This window comes from Rosa rugosa, chromosome 1 (genome assembly GCF_958449725.1).
Source record: "Rosa rugosa chromosome 1, drRosRugo1.1, whole genome shotgun sequence".
Classification (NCBI taxonomy): domain Eukaryota; kingdom Viridiplantae; phylum Streptophyta; class Magnoliopsida; order Rosales; family Rosaceae; genus Rosa; species Rosa rugosa.
This window is the reverse complement of record NC_084820.1, coordinates 36,108,346-36,121,773: the sequence shown is the minus strand read 5'-3', so window position 1 is coordinate 36,121,773 and position 13,428 is coordinate 36,108,346. Positions and strand designations below refer to the sequence as shown.

The following is a 13,428-nucleotide window of genomic DNA, read 5'->3' as shown; positions in this document are numbered from 1 at the left end:
TCCCAGCCACCCATGATCTCACGGACCATCTTTTCCTTTAAAATCACAGCCATCCATCAATTATCCTTCTCCCTTTGCGACCATGACTGTGCCCCATTATATATACCATCGCAGCCAACTCTAGAGAGAGCGCCGCACCACAAAACAGAGGCAGCCCTTTTTGGGCTGCTCTCTTCTCCACCTTCCTCCTCCATTTTTCCATATTTTCCTTAATTTTATTTTATGGATTTGAAGGATTTACTCACCCAAAGCTTCAAAGATTCATCAAAGACTTCTCCTCTACAAGATTCAAGACTTGGGTAATTGTGGGAGTTGTAAATCAAGACTAGTCATGCTAGCTTTTTAGCTATTTGTGACTATTCTTGTTTTCTCCTACACTTCTCTTCTCTTTTGTATTTGAATTTTGTATCTTTGATGTTTATAATTATGGGTTGTGAGTAATTTTCTTGTTGGGGGTTAGGGTTGTGTGCCCTAACCCAAATTTTGTGTAAATGATGTTTAATTTAATGTAATGATGCAATTTTCATATAATGGATGCTTATTTCAATTATTGTTGAGTTAAAATGCATGTCTAGGAGCCTAGTCAACTCTAGGGTGTGTATTTTGAGCATGTCTAGGACGGAGTTAGAGGCTTGACCCCCTCTAATTCCTAAGCTAGAAACCTTCAATTTCGTATTCGAGGGGTTATAAGCATGGTGATTTACACCCGTTGCGTGATTGCGCGGGCGGGTCGCTTAGTAGTCTAATTCCTCGATCTCTACTCCTCTTGATGTGAATTAGTGACCCTTGAACTGGCTCTAATTCATGCCAAGTGAGTTCCTACGGCCCTTGAACCGGAGTAGGAATACCTTGAAAGGGAATTTCGGTCCTTGAGCCTTGAACCGCCTTGGATACGACTACCGCCAAAGTAGGAATTTGCATCTACATTAGATTAGCTTCCGACACATAGAATTTGGGTGAAGGAGCCTCCCTAACACCCGACATTCCCATTTATTTGGTTATACTTTTATTAATTTCTTTGCATTTTTATTAATTGCTTTACATTTCATCACATTTTGTTAATCTAAAATTCTCCCTCAAAATATTGAAACTCCGACTCATTGTAAATAACCACCACTAGGCTCTTAGTTTTGATTAGGCTTTAGTGAGAACCAAAGCCGAGTATTGCTAAGGCTTGGTGCCATAGAATAGAATTTTTGTTTATTTTGTTCTTCTTTTGCATGCTAAGTGTCTTTAGTTCCGACTACCCAAGGATTGTGGGTTAGCCACTAATCCCCGTGGTACGATAAACTTTGGGCTTAATATTTCCCTATCTTGACAATGATACGTACGCTTGCGTAAATGTGTATCCAAGTCAATGTCGTTGGGTTGAGGAAGAAGGATGACGAGGGCGCTGGTTTAATTTGGGGTTTCTTGGAGCTTTGGGTTTAATTTGGGTTTTCTTCTCGCCTCACGAACTTAGATGAATCACTTACAATTCTGAGTTCAATTGCTGGTTTAGATGTTGGAGCTTTGGGTTTAATTTAGGGTTTCATCTGGGGTAGGCGGGCTGGGAACGGAGCTCGGTGGAGGCGAGTTGGAAATGGGAGCGAAGCTGGTACCTTAGATCATAGAGCATAGCGATAGCAATCGTAGCGACCTTTCCAAGCACGGTAGCGAATCAAGAAGTGAGGTTGATGCTAGGGTCATTGATGATTACATTCATTGATTGAGCCTGAGTGTAACCAAAGATCCGACCGCGGCGGTGGGGAAGAAGTAGGTTGTTGAAATTTGAATGTCTGAGAAGTAATTTGTTAAAATTAGGATAGTAGGGACTGAACTGTTGACGCCCTAAGAGTACAGGGAGTGACAAGTAATTTTCCCATTTTAGAATTTATGTAACCAAACGGAACCTATATATATATGTTGTTAAGTACATGTATCAACATTTTAGTGGTTGTTTGCGTAAGTTTATACCTATTGTATAGACTGGAAGAAAACCAATCTTGCAATACGAAGTATACAAGACAAACATGATGCGTATTTATCCTCTTTCTGATTCACAAACAAACCATAATAAAACTCTCAAATCTTGTTCATCCCCAATTCTTCAAAATCTCTAATTCAAATCGTAAATTGATCTATTAGATTGATAGGAGCATCATATGTGACATTTATATTGATATTTCTTTGCATCTTGTCACACTATTTCTCTTAATATGAAGTATTAATATTTGTTTTAGGATTCCTGTGGAGCAAAGGAGAAATAAAGGACTTAAATGGCACATGAGAAGTATGTGCAACATTTAATGAGACATGTGCATGGCTTGTGGAGATTAAAATGCAGCAAATACATGTGTTTGGCACATGAGACGCAAGAAGGAGAAGAGACGCACTAAAGGCAAAATCAGGAAATATGCCTGTGCAGATCAGTCAAATTGGACAGAGCACTGAGAGCAGCTCAGAAAAAACCAGTTAATATCTTTATATTGGTCGAAAGCCTCGGATGTCTAGTTTCCAGTGCTTTTTACAGTTCATTAATATCATTTTTCTAGAAGAAGTTATGGTCATTTAGTACAGGATGGTCAAGCTACACATGAATTTGATTTTTGACGGAAATTTATGAAGATTCTAGAGTCTATGACGTCAAAAGGCTCCCCTAATACTACTTGGTTATGGTTTAGACTATGATGACTCAATCTTGATGACATGAAATTATTTCATTGGCTAGAAGGATGTGGACCAATCAAAAAAATTCAAACGCAAACATATTCTTACTTGAAGTTGGAAAACTGAAGTAGAATTGAACTTGGAAAGTAAGGAGGACGTCCTCTATATATAGAGGCATCTAGACATCAACTTTCACACACCAAAGTCCTGAATCAATATCGTGCATCCTCCCATTGGAAGCTCTAAGTCTTTCAAGCACTCAAAGACTTAGATCTCCCACTATGGTAACTTGTACAACTTATTTGGAATTATTGAACTCATTTCACCAAGAATGCAACATCCAATAACTTATTGTACTATATAATCACTCCATTACTAACAGCTAGCAATATATCTAATAGTAAGCATCATTTAAGATTTTGATTCCCATGAAAAAAAAAGTCATGAGCCTATTAAAATTCTCTTTTTTCTCTAATTGATAACCAGATACTCACCTCACATGTTAAAGTGTACAGCAAGCTCTCTATCAGTCATTAGATTTTAAAAGCTCTGGCTATCCTAAACAAAGTAAAATATAAAGAAAAACAAAGTACAGAATAAAAGATCACATACCAGCTCGATTGGTATCAAATTAACCAGCTCGATTGGTATCAAATTATTAGAACTAGCTTAGTGTTCACAATCACAAATCATGACACACTGTTGGACATTGTTCACCTAGTAATTTTACAGTATAACTTAATGGGATCTATACATTATACATATATCTAAAGCTGAGTTCACTATTCCTAACTGTTCACTCGGGAGCGGAAATGACGGTTTTGCTCCTGGCTTTTGATGGAAATTACAACTGCTGTTTAATATATCAACTACGACATGGTTTTTTTTTTTTTTTTGTCGAGAATCTAGAATCATCGAGAGAGAGAGAGAGAGAGAGAGAGATCTGATCCCTCAACGTTTGTAGACCCCGTGAAATTCCGAACGTCACTTTTTGACGGGATAATTTTTCGTGACATTTGTTTGGCCAAATCGTTTGGGCTTGGGCCTTGGGCCCAAGAATAGCATAAGGTTAGAGTCTAAAATTTACTCTGGACACCCAACAGACGGGTATGCTAGTGAACCTAGCCCAATAAGTTAGTCGACCTTTGACCCGAACATCTCCCTTGATCCAATATGGTCCTTGTAGCTCATAATGACATCTTTGCATAATTTTGAAATATACTTGTGCGTGCGTTTACGATTTCTCATTTTACTTTATTCCTTAACAATTGGTTGAGTTCCTACTCGTCTTACCCAATGCTTACTCGTCAACTATCCCTCCGACTTTATAAAAACACTAATTATTTACTCATGTTTTTCAAACTCGAGCAAAAATTCCGACAAAACTTACTTTACAATTTTCCTATCTAAGTACAATTTTGGTGAGACACATTCCTTATTTTGTCTTGCCAACACTTTAATTTGAGTTTTCTTATATTTATTTATTTTACTTTTATTTTGCCTATCCTGTTGGTTTTTTTACAACTCCTTGTTTTTACCCAAATTTACCTGCCCAAGCTGAGCCTTCTCTTTCACACGCAAAGAGCTTTTCCTCTTTTCTTGTTCACGTCAGAATTGGGCTGAGAGAAAGGAACCTCGTTCAGCTCCACCCTTCCACGTTGCCAGCATGCATATGGCAACTCCTCCAAGAACATCATCTCAGACCTTCAAAAGGGAGAACCCAGGCCATAAATCGTCATTCACCCTTCTCTTCTCACCTTTCCTCTCGTCCCTGGACACATCAGTCTGTTTGCGAGCCCCGAAACGCCTAGTTAGAGACCTCCGATCAAAAAACTTTCTTCATCAAAGTTGTTCGTCTACGTCTCCTTTATCTAGTTTCCAAATTTCAGCTTCATCGGAGACGTTTTGAGACCTGTACATCCCTCGAAGCAGAAGCTGTTCGGAAGCGAGCCTGTTCCGGATTTCTGCTTAAACTCCCTCTCTTGCTCTACCCGAATCCCCAACACCTTGCTTGAGACTGATACCAACAGTTGGTAAGATTCTTAAACTATCAAGTTCCTAATTCATTCCTCAATTTTTAGGCTCAATACGTTCAAAACAACCCATCTACATATTGAGCAGTCTCTGTTTCACTTTGCATGTTCGAGATTGAGCAAACTTCTTGGCCTGCAACTAGGCTCGATCCAATCAACTCTCTCAGCTCTCATTCCTGTCGAATCCCTCAAGAAAAACTCATCTTTTTGGTTAGTCTTTGGTGAGTATCATCCTTTCCTTAACACTATGTAGTTTTGGTTGTTGTTACAAACTCTCGCAGATTACAACTTGTCACTATTGTTGTTGGAATCTTGTTGTTTTAGCTTAGAACCTTTCATTCTTTCTGATGTGTTGGGTGTATGATAAACCATGGTTATCTTGAACATTGAAGTCATGCTTGATTCAAAAGTTTATTTGTGTTACTGTTGTCCAAACACCATGTCTTCAAAACATCATGTTAGTGAGCTACAAGACCTTCCCCTTATAGTATTGAAGGGTGACTGAGACTTTAAGTCTTTAGGAGCTTTATATATAACCTATAGGTGTCTTAGAGCCTACTTAACCAGCCATTTTGGGTACCAAAAGAGCTTTACACAAAAGAACCAGTTTCTGCAGTTTTTCAGTTTTCAGTAAAATCTGACCCAGCTGCATTCATTTCAAAACTGGTGCTAAACCGCTCGGAATTTGGGATCGGTTTCTTCTAGAGAAATATAGTAGACACATAGATGAACATTCCGGATTTTGAATCACCTCAAAATAATTTTTCTAGAATTAGTTATGAAGTTTTGAAAAAGGTGTACAGAAGCTGGTATTTCTGGAAAGAATCTGCACATTGTTTTACTTTAGCCTTTAAAACCTTTACTCTTTGTTTGGTTTCACATGAAATTCAATAACCATTTCAATCTTACTAAGTTGGTTGTTAAACCATCTTCTTTCCAAGATTTTCCCAAGAATTTATCTCAAGTGCTTTGAACCCTTTTCCTTGGCCCTTAACAGTTCCTACTTATACTCTGTTTCCCAGCTTTTGACAACTTATCTTCGAAGGGTGTTTTTGCCACTTTTTCCTGAAAAACCAACTCTCCCTTAGTGCCCAAATGGTCTGGTTATTAGCTAGTCAATTAGGTTAAAGGAAAGGTTCTCTTTGGAGAGTATTGCATGTGAATAGCTAGCCTAGTTTATCGTTATTAATGTCGCTTATTGATCTAGGCTCGATACTGTGGTGGAATCTTGTGAAGTTGGTGGTTGCTACAAGGTTTCATTGAGGCCAAGTGCTGCAAGAGAAAGCTCGAGTTCCAGGTAGGGGATGCCTTTAACTCTATCTATGCTTTTCATGCATATACTATGTTTTATATGAGGCCTCTTGCATGGTTTTTGGAAATTATATGTTTTACAATTGAAATGGTTTGCGTAGATTGGATTGATGTGTTGGCTATTGATGGGGATGTAAGGAGAGGTCAGTTCCTCCTTGAGCCACCGGTGGTGGGCAGTGTGCACCATGCCCTTGTTGTTGAATAATCCCCTTTGTCTCTAGCCTTGTGATTATTGAATCCCGGAAAGTGATTGGCTAGATGGACGGTTATGATGAAAGTTGTGGAAGAAGATCAATTGCCGTGAGATTGTAATTACGTGGTGACGATCACGTGGAATCGCAAACCGGTTTTTATCTATTACTTTTTCTCAAAACGATAACTCATATTTTTAAACTTAGATATGGGGGCGGGCATGGGCAATGACTGGATGTAGGAGCCTAACCCCTACTTTAGTTTGTTTTGCAGGCTGTTGTTGTCGAAGCTTGGGTACGGAGGATAATCCTTGGAGGCCAAAATTTATTTTGTTTAAAGTTTATTTTATTTGGCTTGTTTGATTTCGTTAAATTTTTGTAACGTTATGTATGGTTGATGATGTGTGTGATTGCTTACCACCAAAGTGGAACCCTAGGGTTAGAACCTCCATTTGAGTTTAGGTCCTAGTGGGCTAGACCTAGAAGACTCACGTAAATTACCTTTCAATGAACCTAATGTAAACTTGGGCTAAGAACTAAAAAAATGACGTAGGTTCTAAACTCAACACAACACCACCTTCCTTTCCTCTTCATCGCCTAGTTCGTAATCTTGTGATTACGAGCCAAGCCCACTATACAAGCCCAAAAAAATTTCGGGCTTATAGATTTCTTGTTTTCCAACCTTTGAGGAATTCTAGGCCCAAAACACTTACTCCAAGTGTTGCGGGTGTAGGGTTCCTTGGGGAGGTGGCGCTGTGGTAATCCGGTCTCCGGGTCGCCACAACGTTGCAGGCAGGAAGAGAGAGGTATTGAGCTTTGCTGTTTTGTATTTAGTTGTGTTTTATTCAGGCTGATTTTCTTGAATTTGTTATGTGTGTTTTCTAGTTTTGTAGTGGTTATAATCGGTGTTTGCTTCGTTTTTGTTTTGTATCCAATTATTTGCTTTTTGATTGGGTCCCGTTTGTGACGAGAAGATTGGGTTGAAAATAAGTGGAACAGGTATGGTATTTGGTTGAAAATTGTGTGTGTTCTGATGGGGCTTTAGCTTCAGAGCACAAATACTCTGAACTTTTGTTTTGGGTCTGTTTAAGTTGATCGGTTTCTTTCATTTCTGAGTTGAATTGAAAGAGAATGGGGTTGATTAGTTTGATTAGGTTTTTACAAGTTTGGTTCTTCTGAGGAATTTGTATTTGATTCATTGCAGATACAGGTTCTGGGCGGTTGATTAGGCTGATTGGGGAAAACAGTGGAGCTGCAAACGCCAAAAATCTACTGGTGAAGACAATTGATGAAATTGATGCTATTGTTTCAAAAGTTATGAACTTTTTTGTTTTGTTCTTCTTGCTAATAGTTATTAAGTTAATGTGGGTGTGGAAAAGTGCAAACTTGAAAAACTTGAAGATTATAGGATGACATTTTATCTTTCTTGGTAGGACTTGAGTGTTCTTCGGTTATGTCATATTATGGTTTTAAGTCTTAGTCTTGACATATTTTTCCTCCAAAATTTTACTCTGATATCTATGCACAACCTCATTTATGTACCCAAAATAGTTTCACTTGGAAATGAAATTTTGGTATGGGAATCAGTAATTTTGATTGAGATCTTACAGTTATGCAGTTTTCTAAGGTTGAATTGCTCTGACAGGGCTTGGAAAGCAGAAGCACAGCTCTGTCAGGTCAGTTAAACTAACTGTGGTTTTGAAATTCACATGCAAGCTAGGGTCACCATTCATGCATAAATACTAACAGTTTGTCCTTATATATGTTCTGACTTCAATAGGTTAAAGCAGATGCAGAGAAAATGAGAATTGGATTTCTTGAAATTGGTGGTCAGCCGAAATGGAGCATTTAAGACATACCTATGATGCCCAGGGTATTGTTTGATTCTCTTAAAATTCATATAGATGCACAGGGGCATCATTTCTTTTCAATTGTTTTGTATTAGAATTATTAAGAATCGAGTGCTTATATATGTTCAGCGAAGATATGAGATTGCTAATAATTACATGCCAAAAGTTGGCTCGCTTGGACATGATTTGATGTTCAGGACTTGCACAGTACATGCAAGATAACTTCTTTCATAATTTTGCATTTCATTGGTTTTGGTGAGTGGCTAAATTCATACTCAACCTTTATTTACATATTCCATACCATACTTTGGTGATTTGTTTCATCAATAAAATGTTGATATCTTTCAGCTAGACATAAGATAGTATTGCTCATACATTTCTTTCCTTCTAATTATATTGGTATTATTCCTCACGTACTATGACATGAAGGTTGGGAATGGAACTGAGGTGCGGCTAAATGTTCAGATTACAAAATACTTGGAGATGCTCACTTTCAAACAAAAAATATGTGTAGTTGCTCACTTTAAGTTTTACTATCTCTCATTTGAACAACTAATATATTACTAAATATAACAATTGATCTAAGCACCCTCTGGCTTGCATACGAAATGTTATATGCTTTTTTTTTTTTTTTTAAATAATGTTATATGCTTTTATAAGACTATATATGTTGCCTCAACTTAAACTTGATTGTTTTTTGGTGTGATTTATTTTGGTGATTTAATTTTTCTGTTGATTAATTGTTTCTCTTCCTCTTGCACGTTCTTAATGATTAGTAAATTTGTTACTGGCGTACGTTGTGCCTTGCAGCATGTTTGTTCTTCTAAAAGGCCGCACTAGGGAAGAGTCTTTTCAGATTGGACAGGAGGTTACATTTAAAATCAGTGCTATGAGTCCAATTCCAGTTCCTTTGAAGATGGAAAAAGTTTATCAACCATGCTTCCTCCTCACCAAGAAGCGGTATGTTGGTTAATTATAGTTCCATGTGAAAGCACTGGACAGAGTGAACTTATATTTGATGTTAAAGGCATTGAGACAGTTAGCAGGGATATATCAAAACATGCCCGAGGTACAAGTGCATGTGACTGCTTGATTTGGTTTTACAAATATAGAACTTTCAATCTACTTTACACATTGAGGAGGATCATGTTCAGTATTTCAGAGTATTGCAATCTTTGCATGCAAGTAAATAGAAAAGCAAAAGAATATCCTCCATCAAGTGAAAAAATGTGCCTAACCTATTTCTTAGCAAAAACAATGAATTAAATAGACTTGACCAAACCTTTTCTTTCTATTAACATTTTGTTAACATCTCATACTGTGCACTTCTGCATACAATGGGTTTTCATATGAGGAAGCAGAACATGAATTTGGATATTTGGTTTTCAGTTTCCTATTCCAGGTCTTCAAAATGCTTTCTTGATTGTACATTACAATATGGTAAGCTGTCCTAAGCTTTTGCTGCTTTTCTTCATTCGCCAGATAAACCATTGTCAGATAGAGTCCAAGTAGTACAAAAGGCCAAGTTAAGCTTCAATGGAGAAGCTTCTTAATCCATATGATAAGGAGCAGGTAATAGTACATGATTAATTCTCAATAGCTTTTCCTTTTTCTTTTTTTTAATGGACTATATATGTGTAATGAATATTGATTACAGACAATTATATTTTAGAAAAAAAAATATGAATATGAAATTAATTCAGTTATATCAATTATATGTAAACAACGATTTCAATTTGCAAATCCAGGAGAGAAGAGATACAAGTGATGCTGTGGGAGAGTGGCTAACACAGTTTCTAAGGTGAGTCTTCTAGAACTAAAACCAGATATATAGTGATCAATGATGTTGCAACATCTATATCATATTTTGAACTTATGCCACTATCCAGTACCAAAAAATAGATTTCCACTTCATCATTTCTTATGTGATGTCATTAGAATTTGCCTCTTGATATGTCTAGCTACACATGTCAATCTACTTGCTAGAACAATGTAATTTCTACATAAAGCGATTTTATTTTTCAATATCGTCAAAGCTAATTTGACATATTGAATATCCTCAGGTCTCTGAAATTCATTTACTTGACTCTTAGGCCAGCGGCTACAACATTTCTATTCGTTTACTTTAGCATTCCCTACTCCCTGCAATATTTGATGTTGTCATAGAATGCTATGATAGAATGATATTGTAAACTGCAATAATGTAAACCAAACAATTTTAGAGAAATGAAACTTTAACCTCTTATTTTATCATTGTGATCAAGATAAAATAATCTAGCCACATCCTTCAATGCAGAAATACCCAAAAGAATAATCAAAATTTCCCAAATTCAGATCAAGATTTCAACTTGTAACTTTTGCTTCTAATTTCAACAATCGAGTACTCGGATATCAAAACCTTAGCTTTGATGATAGTAGATATCAACAAATTTCAACAAACTGTACTGAATTTGAACAATTTCGAGAATGAACTTATCTGAATTTTGAATTGAAACTTGAATCAATCTCTGATGTGAATGAAATGAGAGCAAGAATGAGCATGAGCTTCATAAAACACAATCAGCTTGGTCACCAATCCTGATTTCCGATCCATTTTCCTTAAATATTTCCTTTTTTTATTATTATTATAGCAGGCCAACAAAAAATTATTTTTTTGAGGCCCCTGAAATTTGAGGTTTGAGGCCCTAGGCCTTGGCCTGCTTCGCCTAGGCTCAAGGCCGGCCCTGATCAGAGCCCAAGTAGTAGATTCGTGTGGGACGAGTTAGACAAGATACTTAAACGGTCTTAAAGGTAAGAGTCGAGTCACCTTGTTGCTATATAAAGGTTTACTTTCTGTATAGGATTGGAAGTTGCAGAACGCTTTTAACTTTGTTGAGGCTCTCCAACAAGAAAATAAGGCTCATTGGAGGTTGAAGTACATGAAGCATTTTCAGCAATTAAACCCTCCTAAGTTTGCTGGAGCCACAAATGCTCATGAGACAGAAGCATGGATAACGCAAGTGAAGAAGCAACTAGATTTTCTAGAGGTTCCAGAGGTCTTCAGAGTGGAGTTTGCAGCTTTCTTTCTCTCTAGTGCGGCAGATTATTAGTGAAAATTCGTTCTACGTAAATAAGTTGGTTTAGCAATTAGAGGAACTTTAGTTTGTACCAAACTACTCTTTTGTTTTTACAAGAAGGCCCAAAGAGGGTTCCAGATACTTCTACACGTGCTTCCCACTTCTAATAGAATGAGAGGGAATTTACACTATTGCTCTGTCCCTTGTGGTTATTTTGCTGTCTGGAAGAGGAAAAAAAATAGAACAACACTTCTCAAACTCCGATTTGCTTGAAAATTTAATATGTTTTTCTTTAAAATGGTTACTTTTAGTCTGGAAAGTTTCAAGTTCATTGCTGCAGAAATGAAGTTTTAGTAAATCTTCAAAGTTAAGTTGTTCATGCCTTTACTCTCTAGTCCACTTATGTCTCCCTTTCGTTATAACTCTATTGAATTAGCTTTCAGTTCTTCATCTACAGTTTTCAAGTTCAGATAATGCATTTTGTTGCTTGATTAACATAGTTTCTTTTGGTTTAAGGTTACTTACGTTTCTTTCTTCAAATCAAAGTCCATCCCGAGGTACTTCATACTTTTAGGCTAAAATTGTATCGATCTTGGTCTTATTCACATTTTCTCTTACTTGAGAACCCCTTAAGTCATACCCCGGGTTTGGGGTGTGACAGAATGTGACCATATTTTCAAAATGAACCAAGTACGATTCTTCTATATATTCAGACAACACATTCAATTTATATATTGTCTAAAAAATTCAAACAACATAAAATGTGTCTTCTGTCATCTGATGCGTGTCATCTAATTATATTTTTGACATAGTGGCAGTACCCTCCAAGTAATATTCTGGTCCGCAGCACTCCAGAATATATTTCCAGACAGTAGTATCGTCCAATGCGTCATCTGGTCGGCAATACCCTCCAAATGGCGGGAAACAGTTAGTCAGCATTACCCTTTAACCATTGCCTCCTAGTAATACCCTCCAAATAGCATGCGATGGTTAGTCAGTAGTACCCTCTAACCATCGCCTCCTCATATTCCAATCGGCAGTACACTCTGATGCGCCATTTGGTCAGCAGTACCCTTCAGATAGCATGTGATGAATAATGATGTGTTATTCAAATACTTCATATAGAGTGAGAAGAGTATTCCGGACGGTAGTACTTTCCGATACGTGATCTGGTCGGCAGTATTCTCCAGATGGCATGAGATGATTAGTCATGAGATGGTAGTACGCTATAGATATTTCAGCTAAAGTGAGTAGTATAATCAGTCCTTTCATCATCTTTCATTTAGTGGTCGCCTGGTGAGTACTACTAGCGAACTGATCTTAGTAGCCACCTAGCATGTGCTACTGGTGACATGATTATGTTTCTTTGTTTTTTTTTTTTTGGTCTTCAACCTATACACCACAAGTTATAATAGGTTTATAAAAACAAAAAAAATACTCTAGGTGGTTGAAAGTTGCTCGCTGGTCTACGATATTTGTGATATATCTCCGATAAAGTGAAGAATTTAGGATATATCCCTAATAAAGTGAAGAAATATCTGTAAAAAATAATTTTAAACTTTATCTGTAAATAAATATCTGTAAAAAATGATTTTACACAGATATTTCTTCACTTTATTGGGGATGTACAAATATTTCTTCACTTTATTGGGGATATATCCTAAAATTCTTCAATTTATCGGAGATATATCACAAATATTTAGACCAAAAATGATTTTACACAGATATTTCTTCACTTTATTGGGGATATACAGATATTTATTTCCAGATAAAGTGTAAAATTATTTTTTACAATTATTTCTTCACTTTATTTGGGATATATCCTAAAATTCTTCACTTTATCAGAGATATATCACAAATATTGTAGACCAGCGAGCGACTTTCACCCACCTACAGTATTTTTTTTGTTTTTATAAACCTATTATAACTTGTGGTGTATAGGTTGAAGACCAAAAAAAAAAAAACAAAGAAACAGAAAAAAAAAACTAAAAAACTGAAAAACAGAAAAAAAAAAATTTATTTTATTTTTATTATTTTTTATGTTGAAATGACCATTTTAGCCCTCAAGGGTCAGACTTAACGTCCAATTTGGACGGAATAGGAGCAATTGGACACGGCTGATTGAAATTGGAAAGTTTAGGGGCTAAAAAGTCAAAATTAAAAGTCGAGGGGGTGAAATGATGACACCCCCAAACCTCAGGGGGGTAAACTGTAATTAACCCTATTTTATATTATCAGTTTCTAGTTTAAAATAGATTTCTTCAGTATTGCTTGTTTCGTAATAAAATCTGATGACCGAGATTTAAGGGGAGTGACCTATATGTATTTAAGGTTTAGG

The 13,428-nt window shown here is 36.6% G+C and overlaps 1 long non-coding RNA gene across 14 annotated transcripts; it reads left to right on the top strand.

Annotated features, from left to right (window-relative positions):
• Window positions 1-4,232: 4,232 nt before the first annotated feature.
• LOC133724767 (uncharacterized) lies at window positions 4,233-11,331 on the top strand. 14 transcript variants are annotated; one of them, XR_009853988.1, is made up of 12 exons: window positions 4,235-4,682; window positions 4,771-4,903; window positions 5,890-5,979; window positions 6,095-6,339; window positions 6,459-6,479; window positions 7,389-7,459; window positions 7,795-7,860; window positions 7,965-8,057; window positions 8,845-8,994; window positions 9,517-9,606; window positions 9,783-9,835; window positions 10,875-11,326. It is a non-coding gene; the product is annotated as an uncharacterized LOC133724767 (long non-coding RNA). The 14 variants fall into 14 exon arrangements; XR_009853987.1 differs by having other exon boundaries at window positions 6,447-6,479; window positions 7,803-7,860; window positions 10,875-11,325; XR_009853986.1 differs by having other exon boundaries at window positions 6,447-6,479; window positions 10,875-11,325.
• The last annotated feature ends 2,097 nt before the right edge of the window (window positions 11,332-13,428 follow it).